Source organism: Oncorhynchus masou, chromosome 6, assembly GCF_036934945.1.
Source record: "Oncorhynchus masou masou isolate Uvic2021 chromosome 6, UVic_Omas_1.1, whole genome shotgun sequence".
Classification (NCBI taxonomy): domain Eukaryota; kingdom Metazoa; phylum Chordata; class Actinopteri; order Salmoniformes; family Salmonidae; genus Oncorhynchus; species Oncorhynchus masou.
The window spans coordinates 62,768,419-62,796,183 of record NC_088217.1 but is presented as its reverse complement, the minus strand read 5'-3'; the positions used below and the strand labels follow the sequence as shown (position 1 = coordinate 62,796,183).

The 27,765-nt window shown below is 41.2% G+C and overlaps 1 long non-coding RNA gene across 1 annotated transcript; it reads right to left on the bottom strand.

Annotated features, from left to right (window-relative positions):
• Positions 1-12,858: 12,858 nt before the first annotated feature.
• Positions 12,859-23,486, bottom strand: LOC135542410 (uncharacterized). Its single transcript, XR_010456066.1, has 2 exons — positions 22,961-23,486; positions 12,859-14,162 (listed from the first exon to the last, which is right to left on the bottom strand). It is a non-coding gene; the product is annotated as an uncharacterized LOC135542410 (long non-coding RNA).
• Between the last annotated feature and the right edge of the window lie 4,279 nt (positions 23,487-27,765).

Below are 27,765 nucleotides of genomic sequence, written 5' to 3'. Positions count from 1 at the left end.
CTGGTATGTGGTAGGAATATTCATGGTTAATGCGTAAGTGAAGAACTGTAGGTTTTAAGGACCCTCCTTTTATTGTTGAACCAGCCCTCGGGGTATCTGGGCGTGGTTAACGCAGCCGGGTACTTAGTTTCCTCCGTGGGTTGGCCCTTCTGACGATGTACCTTCTTGGGGCTCCTTTGAATCGTAATCCTCAGGATTCGTATATATTATACACTTCTTTAGCCGAACAATGCTCTGGCGCTGTTGGCTCTGTACAAACAGAGCGTCCAACAAATCCAAAATTTTCAATTCCATTAATTCCCAACTTTTAAATGGGATAAGCATGCGCAGCCTAAAATCACCGACCAAACCGCCCTCCCGGATGTTTTGGTTGCGGATTTCCTCGGTGCTGATATAGAACTCCACGCAGCCACAGGGTAGTCCATTCTTTCTCTGTATTTTAACCCAGTGAAATACTCTTCCTGAGGAGTCTCTTCCTGGGGTACCTTCCCAACGGGTCTTGTAGCCTTTGAACAAGCTGTACCCCTTGGTATTACGTCTCAGTTCGGGACACAAAACCTGGCGAAAAACCGTCCAGTCTTCAACCCCATAGTACACTCATAATGTCTTGTCGGTTTATTCTTCTCCTTCGGCTACCGTATAGAGTTTCACTCTACAGGACAAGTAATCAAACAGATACCCACAGTGCTGTCCATTAGACATCAGCACTTCATCTTTCAGCGCAGTTGCGGGCGGTATCTGGGTTCTATACACTCTTAGAAACCGCTTTTTTGGAGCATCGTATATTGCGGCAGTATACTTTGCCCTTTCTCTATGTTGCAGCCGCGGTCCTGCTTCCGTTGTTACAGTCATCACAGCTTTGCCACTGATCGCAAAATCCATGTTTAAAAATCGTGTTTACTGTTCTGGGTTCGCACGCCTTGTTCTGGACATTTATAAGGCGTATGCCACATCCAATACCCCCGGACATTCCTGCTTCATCAGATAACAACCCTAAGGGCTATAAAACTGGGGGGCCATACACGTTCCGGGTTATACGCCATTGAAGCGACTCTTAGGGCCATCAGATCATTTCTTCCGCAGACCTGTTCTTCCAACGCATATCCGGGTAGACTTGAAGCACTCAGGGCCTGTTCAATTTGACACAGCGCGAGTCTTATTTTAAGCCATTCTCTCATCCTTAGCGCTGGAGAAAAACTCTTGGGTTCTGCCCTATAAAAGGGTTTGGACAAGCTGTCTGTGAATATCTTAACCGTAGATTCCTCAGGTTGGAATATGTATGATATATTCCCCTCACTTATACACAAAAATCCTTTAAAACATTCTGGAGCCTCACGCAAAACATCCTCCAGGCTTTTGTCATTGGATTCATGACATGAGCTGCAGAGCACCCCGAGAATTGGCCTAGGAGACATATTTTCTATGTTTAATATTCTGGCCTTTATTTTAAAACATTGCAGGCCTTGTTCTGGATATTTATAATGCATATGCCACAGCCAATACCCAGGATATTCCTGCTTCATCAGATAACAACTATAAGGGCAATAAAACTGGGGTGGGGGACATACACGTTCCAAAAGTTCAGACACTCAACCCCCCCCAGTTCAACCAGGCCCCTAGACATCATTCACCATGACTACTTCAAAGGATGCAATATAGATATAAAATAACACACACCCTCTAACACGTGACCACAGGAACAGGATGGCCTGGCCGGAGGCCCATATTTGGACATGTACACGTCATCATGACGCAGGGTCATAAATCAATTACTTTGACGCGTGCCGTCTACTTTATTCTCTCTCCCAAGGTCTGGCAGAGGATGTGTGGGGTTGGTGTTTGGAACCATTGTACGTGGTCTCTGAGGTTGCACCTATCCTGAGATAGTATATAACCCAGAAGCAAGTATTTTAATAAAAGTAAAACCTTGATTTTTAACTCATTGATTATGGGTAGAATATCACCACAGCACATAGGGCGAACCGAGTGGTATCACCTCATTAGTCAGAATGTGTTACACCTGTGCTGGCTTGTCCATCTTGTTAGGGTTGGATGTTGCATCCAATTGTTAATATTGTAATCAATGACATTTCCTTAAGGTGCTCATTTGTCTTTCAGTTGTTATTCTTCTGTTTTTTATCCTTTTATGTTTGTTGTGTGGTAAATATTTCTGTTTATTTTCATTGTTTTTTATAAAACAAATTCCTGTGAAGCCATTGTGTTGCATCCATGTCTGAAAGGTGCTGTATAAATAAAGCTTGATTTGAACATATTGCAAAAGAAATTAACCCAATGACTGACCAATCAGACTCTTGCAAAACCAACACGTATCTTGGTTCATCTTAGTATGAAAAACAGTATAAATTCAGTATACGAGAGAATAAAGTAGACGGCACACGTCAAACGTATGATTTATGACCTTATGTCAGGATGACGTGTGCATGCCCATATTTGGGCATCAGGTCAGGACATACTGTTCCTGTTCTCACGCCTTAGAGTGAGTGTGAAATTATGTATATAATGCCGGGAAGTGACAACTTGCTCTAGGGAGTGCCCATATTTGGGCATCCGGTCAGGACATCCTGTTCCTGTTGTCACACCTTAGAGGGTGTGTGAAATTATTTTTTTCCTTTGAAGTTGTCATGATGATTGATGTGTAGGGACCTGGTTGAACTGGCCTGGTCTGTGTTTGAAACATTTGAAAGAGAATGGCCCCACACCCCCTATTCTATTGCCCTTAGGGTTGTTGTCTATGAAGCAGGAATGTCTGGGAGGGGGATTGTGTGTGTGTGGGTGGGTGTGTGTGTGTATGTATGTCTCTGCATGGGGTATTAGAAACGAGGTCCCTTCGCATTGTGTACATTTCAAGCTTTCAACAACAATAAAACAACCATCTAAATAATGTTTCTCGGCCCAACACACTTTGAGTTTCCAGCTTTAAATGGATTGATTATCCCATATTCATAACCCCTATGAATAAACTTGACAGTCTTTTCCAAAAGCGTGAACAATTACGGAGCTGGCTGCGTCTATCCTTAAGACATACCCAGGACCCACATGCCCGACGGATTATCTACCCCCTTACGGAGCTTTGATTGAGCGTGCAAGAATGTCATGGCGAGGGTGAATTGGATACGGATAGTGGTCAGGGCTAACCAGGCCCTTTATCTGAAAGGAATAGTAAAAATGTGTAATTAATTATGACATGCTTTAAACTGTATGTACTTAATATTTTGAATTAAATAAAATCTCACCCCATTGTTTTCTCTCTCACCCCGGTCTGTCGTGAAGAAAAAGCCATGTGCGTGTTACAAAAAGGGTTTGTTCTCTCTCTCTCTCATATATATATATATATATATATATATATATATATATATATATATATATATATATATAAAAAATGTTCAGTCTGATAAATATTCGGGGATGTTGGCCTGTGGGTTTGTAGCTGCGGAAGTACCTATCTCTCGTTAGGGACACGACTTCGGAAGAGTCTAGTGACAACCGATCCACTCTGTTAGCACCGCTTTAGCACAGCAACAAACCCACAGGCCAACATCCCCGAATATTTATCAGGCTGAACATTTAAAAGATAATCTGTGAATCCCTCCTAATGCAGCTTTCTGAAGGTGAGTTTGTGAAAAAATACATATTACATTTGTATGCGGGGAATTGTTTGAATATTATGGATATTATTGTAATATTAAACATGAGGTATATGTGTTTTAAACCGATGACATCAATTTTGATCTATTATTATCTAACGTTCGCAGGATGTCCAACATTAGGCCAACTGCACGCGGGGATAAATGCTATGGAACAGCCGTCGTTAGAATGGAATTCCGAGGAGCAACGGGCAGCGGACAAGGAATTTTACGAGATATCTATATGTCAACTGTATGTATTTTTTATGTTAAAATGTACAACGTACATCGAATCCCTTACACCGCTGGAGGATATGGTCGAAACGGAAGGGGTACCCCGGAACATGGAGAGTAAAACAATGAATTCGGACGATTTCAGCACTTTAAATGACATTTCAGAGGTTGTTGATTTGCGGATTGTTTGAAATGGGCAGACAACAGGTTACGGACATCTCCGAGACAGAAACAACATTCAGTCATGATATTCTAAAACAGTAAGATAATGCTTTTTTTTAATAGATATTCAGAAACGGATATACAATGATTTTTTAAATTATTAAAAATATATATATATTTTTAGGCAATATGTCAAATGGACATATTCCTTTAAGTTAAAATGTATCTATTTCGTATAAATACATGATAACATGATCTAACGTATGTATTGATACCCGGAGGCTACCGGGCATAATTGATTGGGAAACGACAACGTTCGACGGGGATTCTCAGAAGCAAATTGCGCCCGGTCCGATAATCGGGGAATCGTTCCTTCCTCATGGAACTTTTTTGAAGGGGAGTGGAATATTCAAGGTGATGTTTGTATATAGATAAATATTATTTAAGAATGACAGGTATTAGTTCTAGGCATTTACATGTATGCTTTTTTTAATGAAGGCTATTTATACAATGAACCATTGTTTTTATTCATACTGTTTGTAAACAATAGCTTCTGCCCTCTTAGGGTCTACTTGACCCGCTTATTGATTAGAAAGTATGATTAGAAACCAAGGCCAACTATATTCAATCTGTGATTAGAAACGATAATTAGAAGCTATGACAAAACTATGATAATAAACTATGAACAACTATGAAGACAGGGCTGTGTGTGCATGAATGATGATCTATTATTTAAGTGTGGAATATTTCTCTCTCAATGTATACCCTTTCACTCAATGTATACCAAAGTAGCAAATATTTAACGTTTCAACATCAGGTATTTCAACAATTATGAAAGACAATGACCTGCAATTTTAGGCAATTATCAATATAATGTGTTACATAGTGTGTAGCTGTGATAACTTTAGGTAATCTCTCTCTCTCTCTCTCTCTCTCTCTCTCTCTCTCTCTCTCTCTCTCTCTCTCTCTCTCTCTCTCTCTCTCTCAGGCTATGAAAAAGACAAAAGATGGGACATTGACTCTTTGTGTTGAGTTATTTTGAAGGGACAGCAAATTTACTGTTATACAAGCTGTACACTCACTACTTTAAATGTAGCAAAGTGTTATTTCTTCAGTGTTGTCACATGAAAAGATATACTCACATTTACAAAAATGTGAGGGGTGTACTCACTTTTGTGGTATACTGTTTACATATATATATATATATTCTATTCTTTGACACATTTTCTCTTCCTTTGAAATTCTTATAGGACAGAACATGGACACAATGCAATTGGGATCAAGAAGAAGGTACATATATGTTGTAGGACAGCTGCATTTGAAGTGTACATTTAACCTACATAGCAGTCAATACAAACTGAAATCTATTAGCATACAAGTGTGTGCAAATTATATTTTCAGATCTTATCAGAAATTAATCAAGTCCATGGAATGGATATAGACAAAAATATAATTCAAGGACTAGCAGAGGTAGAGAGGCGAGGCAGGGGTGAGGACATCATCCAGCTAATTTGACAGTCCCTGAAGGACAATACAGAAGAGGTATTTGCTCTTATTCCCTCCCTTTCTCTGATGCATTTTGTAATAAAATTAGCAAGTGTAGTAAGATCATTGCTTTACTTTACTAGGACTGGAGACCACAGCAGCGATTCTGCTCTTGCCATACCTCTTCAATGAGGACCCGAGATGTCTTCATGTCCGTGACAAGTTCTGCCTTTGCACCAATCATCTGTTTCTTCAAAAACATAGGTGTGCATGCTTATATAAAACTACAGCTGAACATTTGTTATGTTCTTTGTTAATTGTATGTGTATTAATCTTTTCTTACTTTTGTTGACACAGATTTCACCGCTCGTCGCTCCTTTCCTGCACATCGGCAGAAATCCATTTCACCATGAGAGTGAAATCCCGCTGGCCTTTGATGAGGAGAACATCCACCCTCTCGAGGACGTCCCCATGGGACTTGGGGCTCTGCTCGGGCTGTATTCCCCCCCCTTAAATTTCCCAAAAATGTCAGAAAAACACTTATGTTGTTAAGTTACTGTGTTCTGGGGATAAGAAAAGTTGGGGTGAAGTTACCAGGGCCGGTCATAAAGATGGCAAACTTCCTAACATAACTAAGTTGATATGATATAGACACTAAAGCTAAAAAATCTGTATTTAGCATCAAGTCTACAATATTGTTAGTTTACCTATGAATAATTTTTAATGTATGTTGTTTTTATTGTACCTCATTATATATATATATATATATTTAAAATGTCATGAAAAGCACTATACAAAGTAAATGTATTATTTATTATGGTCTGACATGTCTGCGGAAATTTAGCAATTTTGTGTTTTGTTTGGTAAATTGTTTTGTAAATATTTATTCACATTTGTGGTGCCACTAAATAAACAATTCATGATTTAAATAAATATTGTTATTATAATGGAGGGAGGGTGGATGGGAGTTTAAAAAAAATTAACCCCAAAAGGTTCTTTGAGGAACCATTATAAGGGGTTCTTCAAAGAACTTATAGGGGTTACCCAGTCAGGGGTTACTAGGGGTTACCCAGTCACGTGCTGACTGGGTGTGACCAAAGTTATTCTATTTAGCTACACTTTGTAGTATATTTTTACACTATAATAAATGTTTGATGCCACATCGCCCGTTTTCAAAGAGATTCGTTGGTTTTTAGGGGCAGTCGCTTTTGAGCTTTTGTCTGAGAGTTTTCTCAACTGCGATACCACCTCCAGTCAGCAGATGGCGATGTGCATCTTTCAGTTGATTCTGCCACTGTGACGTATATTCTAGTGGACGGGACGCTCCTTCAACATCAGTTGTCAGCCATCTTGTTTTTTTTCAGGAGTTTTTTTACTTTTATTAACAGTAACATGCAAAACATAAACATAACAGACAGAGGGATTCCACAAAGAAATGATCAAAAATAAAACTAATCCACATTATATCAATTCAAATACAGACATGTAGCGAGTACATTTTTTAAAACATTTTGTTTTGTATACGTTTTAAAGATAAAATAGTTTTCCAAGTCAGATTGAAAAATTAAGAAGAGGCTTTTTCTTCATAGATTTTGATTTGTGTTTGAAACATTTTCCTAATAAAATAAAGAGAATTATAATTCACGTTCAAATGTGGAATCGGTGTAGTAAAATAATATGTCAAACTTTGACATTTCAATGGTTGTTTGCAATTTGAGGCCAAGATATAGTTTTACATCAGTCCAGAACACTTCACTATATAAACAATGACAGAATAAGTGTTCAATAGATTCAGTTTCTAGTTCACAAAAACTGCATTCACTGGTAACATCAGGTATATACAGTATTTAGAATTACATGGATAGAATCTATGGATAATCTTAAAGGAGATCTCCTTTACTTTATTGGTCACCATACATTTGTGAGGAGTGAGCCAAGCACGGCGCCAGTTTACATCAAACGATGAAGCCCAACAAAATATCGCAGAGGGAATAGACTTCCTGTAGAAAATATCACTTAATAAATGATTGTTGAATTTCATATCAAGTAGACCAATACCATTCACCTGGATATTGCTTACAATGGGAGATATTCCACAATATGCATAATTCTGAAGTAAAGTTTTTATCCCACTAGGTATAGCTTTAATAACAGTGTCATATGTTTTATTTTATTTTACCTTTATTTAACCAGGTAGGCTAGTTGAGAACAAGTTCTCATTTACAACTGCGACCTGGCCAAGATAAAGCATAGCAGTGTGAACAGACAACAACACAGAGTTACACATTGAGTAAACAATTAACAAGTCAATAACACAGTAGAAAAAAAGAAAAAAAAGAGTCTATATACATTGTGTGCAAAAGGCACGAGGAGGTAAGCGAATAATTACAATTTTGCAGATTAACATGCCATGCTCTAGTACATTTGGGTTGGCACATGTGAGAATTAACGCTGATACTCTAAAAGCAGGGCAACAATGACGATATAATTGTACCAAAAAATTGTCAGTTGGTTGCATAAATCATTTTCATTACTAAAAGTTAAATGAAATGTAAATATGAAATATTTGGTTGCATAGTCTTATTTTCAACGTATTTTCAATAACATTTTGCTAGGTGGGATAGCCTAATGTCAAATCACAGTGTTAACGTGTCCAAATCAATAACCAAAACCTAAACATAAAATGTGCTATGTACACAAAAATCTGCCACAAAAATCATATTACTTGTATTTTTTTTAAAACTAGCTCCTTATAGACTGCACAAGCACCAGAAACGCTGTTGTTTTGACAAGTAGCAATAAATCACTGATATCGATTAGGGGGGAAATCAGTATGTACGTGATGTTGAAACTAGCACAACTAAAAAAAACACATGGAAATGGGAGATATATTTTACCTCACTGATTAGAGGACAGCCTGTAGAAGACAGTCAGCTACATTTTGGAGTGATGCATTTAAATGTAGGGGTCGCTAAACAAAGGAACAAAAAAATTATTTGTCATAACTCATCGATATCATGTTGAAATTAATTGTGCCAAGAGGAGGGAGATGAGGTTCCACGTCCTGTTAAAACGAACAGCTAAAAACCACACGGAATATGGGAATAATGTGTACATCACTGGTTAGAGACCAATTTGTAGATAACAGCTCGCTACATTTTGAAGTGTTGCATGTTGATTAAAGTGGGCTCACAACGTGGTATGTGTTACACAACTCTTTTTTTGTAAATCACTTTTTGTTAAATCACATAAATTGTACTTTTTCATTTCAGACCCTGGATTTTCCCCTGAGGCTAATATCCATATCATGTTGAGATCAATTCATAAGGGGGCAAACGTTTAGGGTTCTACATTGTGACATTATTAGAATACTCCTACTACAATGTTAAAACATTCTACATTGTGACATTATTAAAATACTCCTACTACAATGTTAAAACATTCTACATTCTACTACAGCTATGAGATTTCTCTCTTGTGTGTGTTCTCTGGTGTCGAACCAGGCTGAGTAAAACGCTTCCCACATTGATTACAGCTATAAGATTTCTCTCCTGTGTGTGTTCTATGGTGTATAGTCAGACTGCTAGATGTAACAAAACTCTTCCCACATTGACCACAGGTATAGTGTTTCTCTCCTGTGTGTGTTCTTTGGTGTCTAGTCCGACTGCTAGACATAGTAAAACTCTTCCCATGTTGAGCACAGCTATAAGGTTTCTCCGTGTGGATTCTCTGTTGAATTTTAATGCCTGATGAGGTGAATCTATTCCCACAGTCAAAGCAGCGGTGAGATCTCTTCCCTGTGGATCTCTGCAGATGTTTCTTGAGGGGTTCTGATGTGGAGAGACTCTCCTCTGCCCTGTCAGCATCATGAGGTTGTTGAGGATCCCCAGAGGATCCACGGTAGTCCCGTATCTCTCCTGTGTGAACAACAAAGTCAGACAGACGGATAAAGGCCCACAACAGCAAAAATCCACTGTAAAAGTGATGCCAACAGCATAGCCATGCTGTTGTACAACAATTGACGTCTAATGAATGTAATGATTATTTGACAATTGTCTTAAAATTAGCAAGAGAAGTCATATTTTGTCTTCTGTTCACATTAGTAGTAATAGCTAAGATTGCAGACTATAAATAAGTTACTCATGTTGTTGAAACACTAAGCAGTGTGCCAGATGACTGTCTCCAATATAGGCCCCTTTCTGTGTTTGCTAAAATTGCGGCATGAGGGCGATGCACATGCAATTTGGTGGTAGAAACTCGTCCCCACTAATGAGGAAACCGATAGTTATGGATGTAGTATGTCTGCCTGGAGCAAAAATGGTGAGCAAAGATTTTCGTTTTTCACAATGTATTCTGAAGGTGAATGGGGGAAAACTCAGGGGAGTAACCTCCATTTCCAGGTTGCTTATGAGTGCATTTCACACTACGTTGGATTATAATTGTAAGGCTCGTTTGAATGTCCTGCTTAATATAATGTTTGTGTCATAATCGCAAATCAACCTCTGTACATAAAAAAAAACACTTCAACCAGTGAAATTGTAACGATTCTCGTCCTCTTCTTCTGACAAGGAGTGGCAAGGATCGGACCAAAATGCAGCGTGGTATGTATCCATAATGATATAATGAATACAAAACACAAAAGAACAAGATAATCAAAATGAAAACCGAAACAGTCCCGAATGGTGCAAACACTGAAACGGAAAAATAAATACCCATGAAACACAGGTGGAAAAAGGCTACCAAAGTATGATTCTCAGAGACAACAACACCTGTCTCTGATTGAGAACCATACCAGGCCAAACGCAAAAACACAACATAGAAAACTGAACATAGACAACCCACCCATACGGGGAGCTGGGATGTAGCGCACCGGGCTAAGCACGCGTACTGGGGACACCGTGCGCTCCACCGCATGACACGGTGCCTGCCAGGTCCCTCTCCCTCTCCGGTAAGCACGGGAAGTTGGCGCAGGTCTCCTACCTGACTTCGCCACACTCCCCGTGTGCCTCCACCAATACATTTTTGGGGCTGCCTCTCGGGCTTCCATCCGCGCCGCCGTGCTGCCTCCTCATACCAGCGCCTCTCTGCCTTCAGCTCTGCGATATTCTCCAGCCTGTGCCCAGGGCCCCTTGCTGTCCAGAATCTCCTCCCATGTCCAGGAATCCTGCGATCGCTGCTGCTGCCCGTTACCACGCTGCTTGGTCCTTTGGTGGTGGGTGTTTCTGTAACGATTCTCGTTCTCTTCTTCTGACGAGGAGTAGCATGGATCAGACCAAAATGCAGCGTGGTATGTATCCATAATGATTTAATGAATACAAAATAACAAGAGAATCAAAATGAAAACCGAAACATTCCCGAATGGTGCAAAAACTGAAACGGAAAAATAAACAACCACGAAACACAGGTGGAAAAAGGCTACTTAAATATGATTCGCAATCAGAGACAACTAACGACACCTGCCTCTGATTGAGAACCATATCAGGCCAAACACAAAAACACAACATAGAAACCGGAACATAGACAACCCACCCAACTCACGCCCTGACCATACTAAAACAAAGACATAACAAAGGAACTAAGGTCAGAATGTGACAGTACCACCCCAAAGGTAACCCTCCCTGGGTAACCCCCGCAGTCTGAAACACTCATCCAGACATTCCTCTGGGTAACCCCGCTGTCAGAAACACTCATCCAGCCATTCCTCTGGGTAACCCCGCTGTCTGAAACACTCATCCAGACATTCCTCTGAGTAACCCCGCTGTCTGAAACACTCATCCAGACAGTCGGCTTGTTTTGTCATAGTCAGTCTGTGTACTACATATCCTGTGTATGCGAGAGTATTGGCTGATGGAGAGACTATTTTCTAGGGGTGTAGAGTGTAAGCTAACAGGCAATTCATGTCCATCAGCTTCCTGTATAGGTCTGTGCTAAAGCCACCACCCTCCCTCTTCATCAAAATATCCAGAAAACTGGTTTCATGCACATCAAAGGTGAGGGTGAATTTCAGATGTTCACTGCTTGTATTGATGAAGGAATGGAATCGATAAAGTTCCTCTGCTGTCCCCTGGAATAGAAGGAACACGTCATCAATGAAGCCTTTTTCAGAGCCTGATGAGGTGCTAGAATGGATTGTTAGGGCAGACAATCACATTCTTCTCAAACAACCCCACATACAGATTGGCATAATTAGATTCTACTTTTTTTAAACTACAATGACCATAATGACCTGCGCACTTACTTGTCTTGTTTGTGTTTCTTTTACACCTGATTTGTAAAAGAGACAGAAGAATGGACAATGGTCACTGCTATCCGGAATCCTTGGGACATCCCTAACCTAAATCCCTAACCGTAACCATTTTAAATGTCAACTTCAATGGGCTAGGGACGTCCCAAGGATGTATCTCTACCTGAAAATACATGATCTAAGTGATTGATAGTTGGTATTCAGCAGTCATAAAGCCTAATTTACTTTAATGAACTACTAAAATAGGCATTTTGTCAGACAGCATAGACAGCAACTCTACACTTTATTGACTGACTGATCCATTCATCCTTCCATCCCTCCTCAGCCTTCCTCTCTTCTGAAGACCCAGTGAGGCTGGAGCTTAGTCAGAGAGCTGTTGAGGGACTGGTTAGGAAGAACACGTCTACAGCCAGAGAGGTCAGAAGTCACATGGTTTAGATGGTAAATATTTATGTCCCCTTAGTGGTTCATCACGTTAGATGTTCCCATCATCTATGTTTATTTACATTAGTGCAAATTGTCCACAGATATTAGTGTAATTTCTCACCCTTTCGGCTGTATGAAAGTTAATTTCCCCTCAGACACACATATTATGAAGGTCATTTGTGTCACATGTACTTTTTCCCACTCATTCACCCAATCTCTTTACATTGTTTATGCAGACTCGGTAGCCTGACTCAAATTCGGAACACAATGCCCATCCTGGCAGACCTAAACCTAATGCGAGCACATTGAGAGTTTTGTGCATCCAGACCTAATGCAGCTTGGAGTGATCAGATGGCAGAAGTCACATTTAGCTGCCAGGTGTAACTGAGGCAGTCATAAAGCTGCTTCTTATCCATTACTTTTAGTGTTTTATATAATATGACTAAAAGTGTTTCTGTGTTGCAAGGGCAGTCAAGAAATGGAACGGCAAGGCCAAAGAACATAACAAAAGCAGAGCAGCCCTGGTAGAGCCAGGGGTGGTGTTCACCACTCTACCACGCCTTCAGCAGGCTTGAAAAGTGGGATTGAAACTGTTTTTCATACTAAGCTGGACCAAGAGTCTGTTGATTGGTCGGTCATTGGGTTAATTTGTTTTGCAATATGTTCAAATCAAATCAAGCTTTATTTTTCCAGCATATTTCAGACATGGAGGCAACACAATGGCTTCACAGGAAAAAACTATGAAAATAAACATAAATATTTAGTACACAAACATAAGAGGATAAAAAACAGAATATACCATTGATTAAAATATTATTTCACTTCTGGAACTCTCGTCCCCTTGGAACGAGTCCAAACAAAACTCCTCTCCAATACGGAAAGTCCAAATAAATTGTGATCCATGGCATCGCACTGGCTAAACACAAAACCCAAATATTTTTGACTGCTCACCCTTGAGACGATCAGCAACCGAGTTGTCCTTGTAACGGATGTGAAACGGCTAGCTTAGTTAGCGGTGGTGCGCGCTAAATAGCGTTTCAATCGGTGACGTCACTTGCTCTGAGACCTTGAAGTAGTAGTTCCCCTTGCTCTGCAAGGGCCACGGCTTTTGTGGAGCGATGGGTAACGATACTTCGTGGGTGTCAGTTGTTGATGTGTGCAGAGGGTCCCTGGTTCGCGCCCAGGTATGGGCGAGGGGACGGTCTAAAGTTATACTGTTACATCCTTACCACAGACATGTCTGATTTCAAGAGGAAACTCCTGTGATTTCCGTAGAAACTTTCCACCTCACTGCGGAGCTTCTCTTTCTTTTCAGGGTTCACTAGATAAGCATGTTTTTGGATCGGGGCCCAGTCCCCAATGTCATGCTCTAGTACATTTACATTCTACATTGTGACATTAATTCATTTTTATCATGAAACAACTCCTTCATGTATGTATTTTCCAATGTTTGATCAGAGATCTTTTATCAGAGTATCTCTTGTCACATTGATCACAGCTATGAGGTTTCTCTCTCTGTGTATTCTCTGATGTACTATCAAGTTACTTAACTGAGTAAAACTCCTCCCACGTTGAGCACATCTATAAGGATTCTCTCCCGTGTGAGTTCTCTGGTGTAATCTTAACTGAAAAAAAACAAAACTCTGTCCACAGTCAGAGCAGCTATAAGGTTTATCTCCTGTATCTATTCTCTCATGTTTTTTTAAGGTCTGTTGACTGAGTGCATCTCTTCCCACATTGAGCACAGCTATAAGGTTTCTCTCCCATGTGTGTTCTCTGGTGTGATTTTAAATGTCCTAAAGAAACAAAACTCTTCCCGCAGTCAGAGCATCATTAATTTTTCTTCATTTAGGGTCTCTGCTGGTGTTTCTTGAGGTATTTTGATCCGGAGAGACTCTTCTCTGCCTTGCCAGCATCATGAGGTTGTTGAGGCTCCCCAGAGGATCCTCGATAGTCACTTCTCACTCCTGTGTGAACAACAAAGTCAGACAAATGGTTAAAGGCCTACAACAGCAAGAATCCACTATAAAAGGTGATGCTAACAGCGTAGCCTTGATCTTGTACAACAATTGACATCTGTAATGTATGTTACAAAGCAAAACTGCACCAGCTCCTTCGAGTTAGATGGGTTCAGCGGTTTCCTTGATGGCCAAAAGGCTCAATTGTTGTCTCATCTGACCAGAGTACCTTCTTCCATATGTTTGGGTAGTGTTAATATAATTTAATTATGCCAATGTGCTTTCATCAATTGAAAGCCCGTAATCTATTTTATGAGAATTTGTAAGATTTCTTGTTTGCATAAAATAGACGCAGACCAGTCTTTAAATAATAGGTAATAGAATTTATTCTCGGAGCGTGCTACCACTTAAACACATACAGCAGTTTATATACAGATCATGATGTCATTTTACTGCTTTAACAGAATCACCTCCTCTCGACCGGGACAAAGTAAGGTGAAAAGTTCATTCTAACTTACTAACACACTCCCAGATTAATGTTGAGGGGTCAAAAATTTCGATCAGCACTGAACTGACAGTTATAATTAAAAGCAAACCTAGGAATGCACTCACTGCCTTATCTAAAAACCCCAGAGCTAAGTTTCAGTTGGGTCAACCATAGGCTAACGACCTTATGTGTTTACACAGTCCCCAACCCATTTGTTTCTGCCTAGTTGGAATGGTGTTCATTAACTTTTTATTACTCCTTGTCCTGTCACACAATCCCTTCTTATGAACTCATATTGTCAACCACTTATAAAACAGTATAAGTATAAGTTTACCTAGATACAATTCTATTTAAAATGGGGATATTGTTTATTCATTTATCCATAATAAATCCATAATAAATTAAACAGTAGTCTCCCACATGCCTTTTGGCGACCACCAAACGTGATTGCTTATTTTTATCTTAAAGCAATTGATTTTTTTGGCCACTCTTCCGTAAAGCCCAGCTCTGTGGAGTGTACGGCTTAAAGTGGTCCTATGGACAGATACTCCAGTCTCCGCCGTGGAGCTTTGCAGCTCCTTCAGGGTCATCTTTGGCCTCTTTTTTGCCTCTCTTATCAATGCCCTCCTTGCCTGGTCTGTGAGTTTTGGTGGGCTGCCCTCTCTTGGCAAGTTTGATGTGGTGCCATATTCTTTCCATTTTTTAATAATGAATTTAATGGTGCTCCGTGGGAAGTTTCTGTCATTTTTTATAACCCCCTTAGACAGCTCCTTGGTCTTCATAGTGCTGCTTGCCTGGCGGTGCCCCTTACTTAGTGGTGTTGCAGACTCTGGGGCCTTTCAGAACAGGCATATATATACTGTGATCATGTGGCAGATCATGTGACACTTAAATAAAGTCCACCTGTGTGCAATCTAACTAATTATGTGACTTCTGAAGATAATTGGTTGCACCAGATCTTATTTAGGAGCTTCATAGTAAAGGGGTGAATACATATGCACGCACCACTTTTTAGCCTTCTATTGTTTAGAATTTTTTTAAACAAGTACATTTTTTCATTTTACTTCATCAATTTGGACTATTTTATGCATGTCCATTACATGAAATACAAGTAAAAATCCATCCAAATGCCAAGGGGGTTGAATACTTTCACAAGGCACTGTATCTGGTTGTAGAAACTCCTCCCTGCTAATGAGGAAACCGCTAGTTATGGATGTAGTATATCTGGTAATGAGGAAACCACTAGTTATGGATGTAGTATATCTGCCTGGAGCAAAAGTATTAGAGTTTTTCACAATATATTCTGAATATTACAGAGAAAGATCAGGAATGCTACTCAAGGAAACTCATATATGATATCCAAGATGGCATAGCAGTTCAGACGTCTTTTGTCCTCGTCTTGTCGTGTCCCATATATATATATATATTTACAACTTTTTTCATACATTTTTTAATTTTTTTTTCCATAAACTCATCTTCAAAACACTCTCCTGCAACCCACCTCACCAATTTATATTTATAAAAAAGTATTATTTACCTCAAATCTGTAATCCTCCAAGAAGCTAGCCAGAAACTCCAAGAAGCTAGCCAGAAACTTGCCAGAAACTAGCCAGGAGCTAGCCAGAAGCAAATCCAGAAGCTATGTCAGAAGCTAGTTAGCTTCTTTACTGGCAAATCGTTAGTATTCAGCTAACCACGGTTTGTGGTCATCAGCTATCCTTTAGCTCGAAAATCTATCCCCAGTTTTGTACGGCGCAGCGCGGCTCAGAACGTAACATACCGGACCAATTTTTCTCTCCATGTCCCTGGATTTCTACCGCTAACTCTGGACATTCATACCTGGATCTCACAGCTAGCTAGCTGCTATCCGTGTGACTATCGGCTTTCGTCGATTCCGGAGCAGACATCAATTATTCCGGAGCTCGCCAGCTGAAGAGTTCCATCAATCACTCCTGGGCTGCAGTCACCCATCCGGACCCGTTTTACTGCCTCCGCGGAGCCCCACTGGGCCTTCACAACTGGACTGCCTACGTTATCTACCCGAAGGAGTTATCCGGCTGGCTCCTCCGTCGCGACGTTACCTGAACGCCCATCTGCGGCCTGCTAACCGTTAGCTGTCTTATCGGCTGCTATCTGAATAGACAATTGGACAATTTATTATTTTAATTTTATTTATTTTTCTTCTTCTTCTTGGGCCTCTAACTATATCTATTGTTTTTATTTTTGTTGTTGTTGTGTGATTTGGATTAATCCCCTCTACCACACGGAACCCCACTAATCTACTGACGGAACGCAAGAGGTGGCTAATAACAGACGTCCATCCTATGCTAGCTTGCTACCGATGGCCTGGCTAGCTGTCTAAATCGCCGTGACCCCCAACCAACCTCTCCACTCACCCGACCCTTTTGATCACTCGACTAAGCATGCCTCTCCTTAAGGCCTTTTGCCTTGTCCATTGCTGTTCTGGTTAGTGTTTATTGGCTTATTTCACTGTAGAGCCTCTAGTCCTGCTCACTATACCTTATCCAACCAATTAGTTCCATCACCCACACATGCAATGACATCTCCTGGTTTCAATGATGTTTCTAGAGACAATATCTCTCTCTTCATCACTCAATACCTAGGTTTACCTCCACTGTATTCACATCCTACCATACATTTGTCTGTACATTATACCCCAGAAACCTCCTTTTACTCTCTGTTCCAGACGTTCTAGACGACCAATTCTTATTGCTTTTAGCCACACCCTTATTCTACTCCTCCTCTGTTCCTCTGGCGATGTAGAGGTGAATCCAGGCCCTGCAGTGCCTAGCTCCACTCCTATTCCCCAGGCGCTCTCTTTTGACGACTTCTGTAACCGTAATAGCCTTGGTTTCATGTATGTCAACATTAGAAGCCTCCTCCCTAAGTTTGTTCTATTCACTGCTTTAGCACACTCTGCCAACCCGGATGTTCTAGCAGTGTCTGAATCCTGGCTTAGGAAGACTACCAAAAATTCTGAAATTTTAATTCCAAACTACAACATTTTCAGACAAGATAGAACTGCCAAAGGGAGCGGTGTTGCAATCTACTGCAAAGATAGCCTGCAGAGTTCTGTCCTACTATCCAGGTCTGTACCCAAACAATTTGAATTTCTACTTTTAAAAATCCACCTCTCTAAAAACAAGTCTCTCACCGTTGCCGCCTGCTATAGACCACCCTCTGCCCCCAGCTGTGCTCTGGACACCATATGTGAACTGATTGCCCCCCATCTATCTTCAGAGCTCGTGCTGCTAGGCGACCTAAACTGGAACATGCTTAACACCCCAGCCATCCTACAATCTAAACTTGATGCCCTCAATCTCACACAAATTATCAATGAACCTACCAGGTACCTCCCCAAAGCCTTAAACACGGGCACCCTCATAGATATCATCCTAACCAACTTGCCCTCTAAATACACCTCTGCTGTCTTCAACCAAGATCTCAGCGATCACTGCCTCATTGCCTGCATCCGTAATGGGTCAGCGGTCAAACAACCTCCACTCATCACTGTAAAACGCTCCCTGAAACACTTCAGTGAGCAGGCCTATCTAATCGACCTGGCCGGGGTATCCTGGAAGGATATTGATCTCATCCCGTCAGTAGAGGATGCCTGGATATTTTTTTAAATGCCTTCCTAACCATCTTAAATAAACATGCCCCATTCAAGAAATTTAGAACCAGGAACAGATATAGCCCTTGGGTCTCCCCAGACCTGACTGCCCTTAACCAACACAAAAACATCCTATGGCGTTCTGCATTAGCATCGAACAGCCCCCGTGATATGCACCTGTTCAGGGAAGCTAGAAACCATTATACACAGGCAGTTAGAAAAGCCAATGCTAGCTTTTTCAAGCAGAAATTTGCTTCCTGCAACACTAACTCAAAAACGTTCCGGGACACTGTAAAGTCCATGGAGAATTAGAACACCCCCTCCCAGCTGCCCACTGCACTGAAGATAGGAAACACTGTCACCACTGATAAATCCACCATAATTGAGAATTTCAAAAAGCATTTTTCTACGGCTGGCCATGCTTTCCACCTGGCTACTCCTGCCCCGGTCAACAGCACTGCTCCCCCCACAGCAACTCGCCCAAGCCTTCCCCATTTCTCCTTCTCCCAAATCCGTTCAGCTGATGTTCTGAAAGAGCTGCAAAATCTGGACCCCTGCAAATCAGCCGGGCTAGACAATCTGGACCATTTCTTTCTAAAATTATCTGCCGAAATTGTTGCTTCCCCTATTACTAGCCTGTTCAACCTCTCTTTCGTGTCGTCTGAGATTCCCAAAGATTGGAAAGCAGCTGCGGTCATCCCCCTCTTCAAAGGGGGGGACACTCTTGACCCAAACTGCTACAGACCTATATCTATCCTACCATGCCTTTCTAAGGTCTTCGAAAGCCAAGTCAACAAACAGATTACCGACCATTTCGAATCTCACCATACCTTCTCTGCTATGCAATCTGGTTTCAGAGCCGGTCATGGGTGCACCTCAGCCACGCTCAAGGTCCTAAACGATATCTTAACCGCCATCGATAAGAAACATTACTGTGCAGCCGTGTTCATTGATCTGGCCAAGGCTTTCGACTCTGTCAATCACCACATCCTCATCGGCAGACTCGACAGCCTTGGTTTCTCAAATGATTGCCTCGCCTGGTTCACCAACTACTTCTCTGATAGAGTTCAGTGTGTCAAATCGGAGGGTCTGCTGTCCGGACCTCTGGCAGTCTCTATGGGGGTGCCACAGGGTTCAATTCTTGGACCGACTCTCTTCTCTGTATACATCAATGAGGTCGCTCTTGCTGCTGGTGAGTCTCTGATCCACCTCTACGCAGACGACACCATTATGTATACTTCTGGCCCTCCTTTGAACACTGTGTTAACAACCCTCCAGGCAAGCTTCAATGCCATACAACTCTCCTTCCGTGGCCTCCAATTGCTCTTAAATACAAGTAAAACTAAATGCATGCTCTTCAACCAATCGCTACCCGCACCTGCCCGCCCGTCCAACATCACTACTCTGGACGGCTCTGACTTAGAATATGTGGACAACTACAAATACTTAGGTGTCTGGTTAGACTGTAAACTCTCCTTCCAGACCCATATCAAACATCTCCAATCCAAAGTTAAATCTAGAATTGGCTTCCTATTTCGCAACAAAGCATCCTTCACTCATGCTGCCAAACATACCCTTGTAAAACTGACCATCCTACCAATCCTCGACTTTGGCGATGTCATTTACAAAATAGCCTCCAATACCCTACTCAACAAATTGGATGTAGTCTATCACAGTGCAATCCGTTTTGTCACCAAAGCCCCATATACTACCCACCATTGCGACCTTATGCTCTCGTTGGCTGGCCCTCGCTTCATACTCGTCGCCAAACCCACTGGCTCCATGTCATCTACAAGACCCTGCTAGGTAAAGTCCCCCCTTATCTCAGCTCGCTGGTCACCATAGCATCTCCCACCTGTAGCACACGCTCCAGCAGGTATATCTCTCTAGTCACCCCCAAAACCAATTCTTTCTTTGGCCGCCTCTCCTTCCAGTTCTCTGCTGCTGCCAATGACTGGAACGAACTACAAAAATCTCTGAAACTGGAAACACTTATCTCCCTCACTAGCTTTAAGCACCAACTGTCAGAGCAGCTCACAGATTACTGCACCTGTACAAAGCCCACCTATATTTTAGCCCTAACTACTACCTCTTTCCCTACTGTATTTAATTAATTAATTAATTTTGCTCCTTTGCACCCCATTATTTTTATTTCTACTTTGCACATTCTTCCATTGCAAATCTACCATTCCAGTGTTTTACTTGCTATATTGTATTTACTTTGCCACCATGGCCTTTACCTCCCTTATCTCACCTCATTTGCTCACATCGTATATAGACTTGTTTATACTGTATTATTGACTGTATGTTTGTTTTACTCCATGTGTAACTCTGTGTCGTTGTATGTGTCAAACTGCTTTGCTTTATACTGGCCAGGTCGCAATTATAAATGAGAACTTGTTCTCAACTTGCCTACCTGGTTAAATAAAGGTGAAATAAATGAATTAAAAACATTAAGCACTGTGTATGCAAATTGGCCCAAAACTTCACCTAACAATAAAATATACTTACTGTAGGGCCCAAAACCTCACCTAACAATAACATACATCAACTATAGGACCCATAACATCACTGAACAACATAGACCTACTGTAGGACCCATAACTTCACCTAACAATAACATACATCAACTATAGGACCCATAACTTCACCTAACAACAACAAAGACCTACTGTAGGACCCATAACTTCACCCAACAAGAACATAGACCTACTGAAGGACCCATAACTTCACCTAACAATAACATACATCAACTATAGGACCCATAACTTCACCTAACAACACCATAGACCTACTGTAGGACCCATAACTTCACCCAACAACAACATAGACCTACTGTAGGACCCATAACTTCACCCAACAACAACATAGACCTACTGTAGGACCCATAACTTCACCCAACAACACCATAGACCTACTGTAGAACCCATAACTTCACCCAACAACAACATACATCAACTGTAGGACCCATAACTTCCCCCAACAACAACATAGTCCTACGGTAGGACCCATAGGCTACCCTGGGGTGGGATGGTAGCCTAGTGGTTAGAGCGTTGGACTAGTAACAGAAAGGTAGCAAGTTCGAATCCCCGAGCTGACAAGGTACAAATCTTTTGTTCTGCCCCTGAACTGGCAGTTAACCCACTGTTCCTAGGCTGTCATTGAAAATAAGAATTTGTTCTTAACTTACTTGCCTAGTAAAATAAAAGGTAAAAATAACTTCACTCAACAATAACATACATCAACTGCAGGACCCATAACTTCACCTAACAACAACATAGGCCTACTTTAGGACTCATAACTTCACCATAGACTGACCTACCATAGGACACAAAACTTCACCTAAAATAACATAGACCTAGAACCTCACCTAACATGGACCTTGGAATATAAATAATTTAATATTTCAGGTGAAACATGGACACTAAAATGTCTTTGTCATGACATTTCATAACCTGATCACAAGATAACTTTGTGAATAATCCGACTAGGCTACTCTGTAATGTGTTGTCATTCTAAATGTTGTGAATTAAGGAAAATAGATCTGTGTGTTGTACAATAGCCTATCCATCAAGGAACAGTTCTCTACACATTATGAGCTATGTATCTCTGTGTCCCAACAGACTATTGAGACCCTACTGTAAATCATTCAGACAAGGGATGTTGGATCCAACGTGGAGCACAGCATAACTGTCTTTACCAGAGTAATGAATGAAGAAGCACTTTGGTTGTTGATGTTTGTCATTTGACTGGCATTCAGAAAATTATTTCCTGGATCAGCTGATGATAGTTGAACATGTGACTAACTAAATAGCTACAGTATTAAGAATAACGTGTAATTATTTTAGAACCACGTTAATGACAGTATCCATTTGGGTGTTGTGAATAAAGTTAAGGTGACTCTCGCTTAGAACCATTTAATTTTGCGAACTCCGAAATGATTTAGGATTTCTGTGCCCAGCGTAATATAAGGAGACACTAAATGTTACGTATGTAGAGTGCATTTCAGAGATCTGAATCCAAAAAAACTGTATGAACAGGAAATAAAATAAACCACAAGGCCAAATCTACACTCCCACAGTATCTTACCAAGATGACATTGAATGTTCCTGAGGGGCCTAGTTACAGTTCGGACATAAATCGTCTTGAAAGTCTATGGCAAGACATGAAAATGGCTTTCTAGCAATGATCAACAACCAACTTGACAGAACAGGAATGATTTTAAAAAGAATAATGAACATTCACATGAAGATCAGTCGCCTATTGGATGACATCACGACTTCCCATCAAGCCAACTCCTTGAATGCCTTACTATGACATCACTCATTCCTTCTAGTTTTCAGTTGTCTAAAAAACACAATTTTTTCTCAAAACATTTATTTGTTTCCCTTTAGTGTGTTTATACTTTACTGTATTTAAATATCACTTTTCAACAAGTAAAACAAATCACTGGAGGACGTCATGAACAATTCATACAGTACAAAAACATATTCAAGTGTAGAATGCCCTTTTAAAAATCACACATTAGTTCAACAACTGCAGAGTTTGTGTCCCATTTTTACAAGTTAGTACTCACTGTATTTACTGGTGTTAATCAGATCAATGTCCCTGTTTTATGAGATAGTACTCACTGTATTTACTGGTGTTAATCAGATCAATGTCCCTGTTTTATAAGATAGTACTCACTGTATTTACTGGTTTTAATCAGTTTTCCAGTCTTCTCTTCTTCGTCCTCCTCTAATGTGACAGTAATCTCCCCCTCTACATCATCATCATCATATACATTCATTCGAAAACGTCTTCCTCCTCTTTCACTGTAACGTCACTCTTCTTTTACGGTAACAGCCTCACCCTCTACTTGTTTTAGTATTGTAACATCCTTCTCCTCCTCCTCCTCTTTCACGAGAGTTTCTGTCTCCGTCCAGCAGACCTCCTCTTCTTTAGCAGGAGGAGTAGCTTAGTGAACTCATGGTCAGAGATGTTAGCTAGCTAGCATTAGCGACTAGACAAGTGCTAACTTAACCAGCCAGCTAGTTGGCTGTTAAATATTAATACCTAATTTTAAATCTAAAATTACATGGGGTAAATAGTTGTTTACACATAAGTATGTTTCAAAGATAGTGGCAAATAAACCACGAAATTGTCTAAAGAACTTGAATGTTCAGACTTTGTTGGCTAGCGAGCTACCGAGGTGGCTGCAGTTGTTGAAGAAGTGTTCCGTACACTAGATTATACTTCACATTAGAAACATCGCCTGAAAGACACATATCGCCATCTGCTGTCTGGAGGGAGTAAACGCACTAAAGGGATAACTTTTTTTTTCTCCTTCAATGAATTATAATATTGTAAAGCAGTTTAGGGAAACATTTTTTTTCCTCTCTATTAAATATGAATATCTTATCAACACGTACAAAGAGCAACAAGTATTGTTTGATTAGGTCCGAATTTTTATGAGAATTCAAAACAAACTCTACATCTACTCCACATCTGTATTTCTGATTCAGTCAAATAACTAGATATCAAAAAAGGCACCTAGTTATTGATACCCTTGATAAAGATGAGCAAAAATGTATGAATAAAATAAATGAACTTTACCCACTACTAGGATATTTTAGCCCAAAACCTGGTTTCCTCTCTGCTAGTAGGCTGAAACTTGGCCATAAGCGGATCTTCCAGCAAGACACATCAACATCCATGAAGAAATTGTTAATTGGGCACAAAATCAACATGTTTCTATGGCCACCTCAGTCTTCGGACTTGAACTCCATTGAAAACCAGTGGTTTGAACTGAACAGGGCAGTCCACAAGCACAGACAAGATAAATCAAGGACCTGGAGATTCTCTATGGAGGAATGGTCCAAGATACCACACAATGTGTTCTCCAATCTCATAAAACAATTCAGTGTTGTTATCCTCCCAAGGGGAGGGTGCTGGAGAATTGAAAACATGGTTGGCAATAATTCAGACCCCTACCTTTCGAGAATTACATGTTAACCAATATCTCGTTCTCTGAGCAATTGTATTAATATAAAATCATATAATTTCCTTTATTTTTTTACATACAATATGGCTCAGTATTTCAATTCTTTATTTTATAGAATTGTTTTTGCTCATCTTTATCAAGGGTGTCAACAATTTTGTCCCCCACTGACCTCCATACTGCTGCTACATGGTGTAACAATACATCATGTAGATGTATATAATGAACAGACTAGGTCTATACTGCTCCTACATGGTGTAACAAATTAAATATACATTTTACTCAACTGCGTTACCCACTACAGTCGGCAGATGGCGGTGTGGGGCTTTAAGGCAATGCTGCTTGTGTGACGTATAATCTAGTGGACGGAATGCTTCTTTCAACAAGAGCAACAGTTAGTCAGCCACCTCGGTAGCTTGCTAGACAAAATAGCTGAACCAATAAAGCTCTCTAGACACTTTTGTGTATATTAGCCACTATGTTTTAAACCCACTTCTGTCGTCTAGTTAGTTCTCCGATTTAATTTCATATCTACGGTGTTGTTGTTATTAGTCAGCTAGCTGGCTGGTTAAGTTAGCATTAGCCTAGCTAGTTAACATCTCCGACCATGAGTTATCTAAGCTACTCTCCTCCTGATAAAGAACAGGAGGTCTGCTGGACGGAGAAAGAAGCTCTCGTCAAAGAGGAGGAAGAAGAGAAAATATGTTACCGTGAAAGAAGAAGAGAAAGACGTTTCAGTGAAAGAAGAGGAAGGCGCGTTCAGGGTGAAAGAGGAGGAAGACACGTTCAGGGTGAAAGAGGAGGAGGATGTTACAGGAAAAGAAGAGGAAGAGAAAGAGGAGGATGCAGTTTATGGAGTGAAAGAGGAGGAGGGGAAATGACTGTCACATCCAAAAAGGAGGAGGAAGAAGAGGAAACTGGATATCTGGGCCCGGTTTCCCAAATGCATCTTAAGGCATCCAATGGTTCTAACGATGAACTTAGCCTTAAAATACTTTTGAGAAACTGTTCCCTGATTAACACTTGTAAGTACTGTCTTAAAAACAGAGGCACAAACTCTGCTGTTGTTTACTGATGTGTGGTGTTAAAGGGGAAATCTGCAATTGCTACATCCATTTTTGAACTTTTAAATTATTTATATACAGTGGGGCAAAAAAGTATTTAGTCAGCAACCAATTGTGCAACTTCTCCCACTTAAAAAGATGAGAGAGGCCTGTCATTTTCATCATAGGTACACTTCAACTATGACAGACAAAATGAGATTTTTTTCCCCCCAGAAAGTCACATTGTAGGATTTTTAATGAATTTATTTGCAAATTATGGTGGAAGATAAGTATTTGGTCAATAACAAAAGTTTATATCAATACTTTGTTATATACCTTTTGTTGCCAATGACAGAAGTCAAACGTTTTCTGCAAGTCTTCACAAGGTTTTCACAAACTGTTGCTGGTATTTTGGCCCATTCCTCCATGCAGATCTCCTCTAGAGCAGTGATGTTTTGGGGCTGTTGCTGGGCAACATGGACTTTCAACTCCCTCCAAAGAGTTTCTATGGGGTTGAGATCTGGAGACTGGCTAGGCCACTCCAGGACCTTGAAATGCTTCTTATGAAGCCACTCCTTCGTTGCCCGGGCGGTGTGTTTGGGATCACTGTCATGCTGAAAGACCTAGCCACGTTTCATCTTCAATGCCCTTGCTGATGGAAGGAGGTTTTCACTCAAAATCTCACGATACATGGCCCCATTCATTCTTTCCTTTACACGGATCAGTCGTCCTGGTCCCTTTGCAGAAAAACAGCCCCAAAGCATGATGTTTCCACCCCCATGCTTCACAGTAGGTATGGTGTTCTTTGGATGCAACTCGACATTCTTTGTCCTCCAAACACAATGAGTTGAGTTTTTACCAAAAAGTTATATTTTGGTTTCATCTGACCATATGACATTCTCCCAATCTTCTTCTTGATCATCCAAATGCTCTCTAGCAAACTTCAGACGGGCCTGGACATGTACTGGCTTAAGCAGGGGGACACATCTGGCACTGCAGGATTTGAGTCACAGGCGACGTAGTGTGTTACTGATGGTAGGCTTTGTTACTTTGGTCCCAGCCCTCTGCAGGTCATTCACTAGGTCCCCCCGTGTGGTTCTGGGATTTTTTCTCACCGTTCTTGTGATCATTTTGACCCCACAGGGTGAGATCGTGCGTGGAGCCCCAGATCGAGGGAGATTATCAGTGGTCTTGTATCAAATCAAATGTATTTATATAGCCCTTCGTACATCAGCTGATATCTCAAAGTGCTGTACAGAAACCCAGCCTAAAACCCCAAATAGCAAGCAATGCAGGTGTAGAAGCACGGTGGCTAGGAAAAACCTAGGAAGAAACCTAGAGAGGAACCAGGCTATGTGGGGTGGCCAGTCCTCTTTTGGCTGTGCTGGGTGGAGATTATAACAGAATATGGCCATGTTCAAATGTTCATAAATGACCAGCATGGTCCGATAATAATAAGGCAGAACAGTTGAAACTGGAGCAGCAGCACGGCCAGGTGGACTGGGGACAGCAAGGAGTCGTCATGTCAGGTAGTCCTGAGGCATGGTCCTAGGGCTCAGGGCCTCCGAGAGAGAAAGAAAGAGAGAAAGAGAGAATTAGAGAGAGCACACTTAAATTCACACAGGACACCGAATAGGACAGAAGTACACCAGATATAACAAACTGACCCTAGCCCCCCAACACATAAACTACTGCAGCATAAATACTGGAGGCTGAGACAGGAGGGGTCAGGAGACATTGTGGCCCCATCCGAGGACACACCCGGACAGGGTCTAACAGGAAGGATATCACCCCACCCACTTTGCTAAAGCACAGCCCCCACACCACTAGAGGGATATCTTCAACCACCAACTTACCATCCTGAGACAAGGCTGAGTATAGCCCACAAAGATCTCCGCCACGACACAACCCAAGGGGGGGGGCGCCGCCAACCCAGACAGGATGATCACATCAGTGACTCAACCCACTCAGGTTACGCGCCCCTCCCAAGGACGGTATGAGAGAGCCCCAGTAAGCCGGTGACTCAGCCCCTGTAATAGGGTTAGAGGCAGAGAATCCCAGTGGAAAGAGGGGAACCAGCCAGGCAGAGACAGCAAGGGCGGTTCGTTGCTCCAGAGCCTTTCCGTTCACCTTCCCACTCCTGGGCCAGACTACACTCAATCATATGACCCACTGAAGAGATGAGTCTTCAGTAAAGACTTAAAGGTTGAGACCGAGTTTGCGTCTCTGACATGGGTAGGCAGACCGTTCCATCAAAATGTAGCTCTATAGGAGAAAGCTCTGCCTCCAGCTGTTTGTTTAGAAATTCTAGGGACAATTAGGAGGCCTGCGTCGTGACCGTAGCGTACGTGTAGGTATGTACGGCAGGACCAAATCAGAGAGATATGTTGAAGCAAGCCCATGTAATGCTTTGTAGGTTTGCAGTAAAACCTTGAAATCAGCCCTTGTTTGACAGGAAGCCAGTGTAG